The sequence below is a fragment of the Aquarana catesbeiana genome, linkage group LG02 (assembly GCF_042186555.1).
Source record: "Aquarana catesbeiana isolate 2022-GZ linkage group LG02, ASM4218655v1, whole genome shotgun sequence".
Taxonomy (NCBI): Eukaryota; Metazoa; Chordata; class Amphibia; order Anura; family Ranidae; genus Aquarana; species Aquarana catesbeiana.
Genome location: NC_133325.1, coordinates 315,037,412 through 315,039,983, shown reverse-complemented (window position 1 = coordinate 315,039,983; position 2,572 = coordinate 315,037,412). Strand labels below are relative to the sequence as shown.

Genomic DNA, 2,572 nt, shown 5'->3' with positions numbered 1-2,572 from the left:
ATATATCTCTATATACTATATCCCCCGTAAATACCCAGCTATAGAGGTGTGACGTGTGTACTCTCTGTATATATCTATATACTATATCCCCAGTATATACCCAGATATAGAGGTGTGACATGTGTACTCCTCCGTATATATTATATATATCCACTGTCCTATATACCTCTATATACAATATCCCCCGTATAAATACCCAAATATAGAGGTCCTCTCCTCCCGCTCGCCGTCTGCCCAGCACTTACCCTGTCTTGGTGGGGCAGCGGGTGACAGCAATAAGCGGGGTCCTTTGTGCATCTCCTGCCATCCTCATCTCCCGTCCTCTCCTCCTGATAGACATCCAATAGCGGCGCCTGTCGTTTCAGCCAATCAAGTGACAGGTAACAGACCCGAGCACCTGATTGGCAGAGAGGCGGTTTAGTGTTAGGAATGCGAATATTCATTCGCTTTTCTAACACAGCTGAGTGACCTGTGAGCGCCCAGCATGGCGATCGCATGTCACTTTTTTGACGCCTATTAGAGCCTATGGCTCTAATCAGGTGTTTCAGAACACCCCCCGCAGCTGTAATTCAGGCGCCCGGCGCCCAAAAAGGGGCCGGGTGCCTGAATAGGGGGTGGCAGTGGCAGCCATAGATAGATTCATGCAATGCATGAATCTATCTATTGGTGATAGAGGGGGTGGCAGGTTTTTAAAATTTCTACTGTTCTACACATGGGGTGCAGGAGGAGAAAGAAGACCTACCTTGTCCTTCTGGCCAGCTCAGCTTCAAACCCAATCAATTCCTCCACACTGCTGGTCTGCTGCTATTGCTAGTTTCACTCCAGGCACCAGCACTCTCTCTGACAGCACTCCACAGTCTCCACTCTGCGCCGCCGTCTGACTCCTCCTACCGAGGCCTCCGCAGCCGCTCCTCTGAGTCCGATCACATACACGCTTGCAGGCAGCATAGCAAGGGGCGGGGCCAGAGAGTCAGGGGAGCTCAAGGTCCCGCCCACCCGCGGCCCGCTCCTTCATCAAAACAAATGCAGCACAGTACTGAGTGCGTGCCTGCTGATGCCGGCTGATGACTGTCTGTGACAGACAGACACAGGGCCGTCTTTATTGCAGACAGTGGGGATTTTCACGGCATGGGCTTAAGGGGCAGCTCTGCTTTGGGCCCCAAATAGTGAAAGGGCCCTGGGCCCTGGGCAGCTGCCCCGTTTGCCCTGTGGTAAAGACGGCCCTGGGTGGGAGTATCGGATGTAATATTCCTGCTGGGGGGAGTTTGGGTGTAATATTCCTGCTGGGGGGATGTCTATGCAGGAAGTTCTTGTCGTATGATGGACACGGCGAGGCTCTGTTCACACCTAGGTGTTCCGGATTCCCGAATCACACGTTTGCGATCCCTTTACTTTCAATATCACCCCAATCGAGGCGTGTTTTTTGCAAATTGCAGGACTGCTTTTGTGAAACAGGCATCCCGCGATTTTGTTTGCGCGATTTGTCCAGTGACAATATTGTCTTGTGATTAGGGTGCCATTGATAGTAATGGGATCACAAACATGTCACGCGTTTTATGGCAATTTGGGAATCGCAGTAATTCTGCCCACGATCCAGAACGCCTAGGTGTGATCGCAGCCTAAGCGTCTTCTATCTGTTGCTGGGTTCACCTTCTATAGAGTCTGGGGGAATATTTTCTTTCTCAAATATTCCACACATTCACTTCATTCTTTATTCCACCGCTAATATATACTCTGCATTCTCCTATATACCTCTATAGCACTTTTCTCTCTGAGGACTCCAAGCATTGGAGATGGCGTTGGCCGGAAATCGAACCCGGGTCAGCTGCTTGAAAGGCAGCTATGCTCACCACTGCACCACCAACGCAAGGTAGCATGTCTTTGTAGTGTGGGAGGAAACCAGAGTACACGGAGGAAACCCACGCAAGCACAGGGAGAACATGCAAACTCTATGCAGATATGGTTCTGGTCAGGATTTGAACCATGGACCCCAGTGCTGCAAGGCTAACCCCTAAGCCTCTGTGCTGCCCATATGCGGTCTCTGTTCTCTAAGGCCCGCCCCTGCTCAGCTATGTCCACTCAAAACGCTTCCAGAAGAAATCCAAACTTAACCTAAACTACAATCTATATATATATCAGAGGTTTTATATATATATATATATATATATATATATATATATATATACTCCAAAACACACCCAAAGAATAACACACACCTCCACAACCTATACAAACTTATCCTAATCTACAATATATAACACTCCTATAATAAAACGCACCCAAATAACAATAAAGAGGGGTACAGTGGTCCCCAAATTAGCAACACAATGGAGCTAATTATTCCATTCACATGGAGGGTATGAATCCGTACCTCATGGGAGGGCCGTGTTTACCGGAATGGGGATGCACAGGTGTTCCCAGCATTCCATGTAGGCAGTCCCATTGCTGTCAACTGGGGTGCAGCAACTGTACCCAATGTGACATCTGTGTGGGTCCCAGTGCACGGCCCTAAACGCACCCAGGGTGGGTCCGCGCAACTGCACCCACATGGATGTCCTTTTTGGGGTAAACA

At 49.3% G+C, this 2,572-nt stretch overlaps 1 non-coding gene across 1 annotated transcript; it reads right to left on the bottom strand.

Moving 5' to 3' along the window:
- Positions 1 to 1,795: 1,795 nt before the first annotated feature.
- TRNAE-UUC (transfer RNA glutamic acid (anticodon UUC)) lies at positions 1,796 to 1,867 on the bottom strand. Its single transcript has one exon. It is a non-coding gene; the product is annotated as a tRNA-Glu (tRNA).
- Between the last annotated feature and the right edge of the window lie 705 nt (positions 1,868 to 2,572).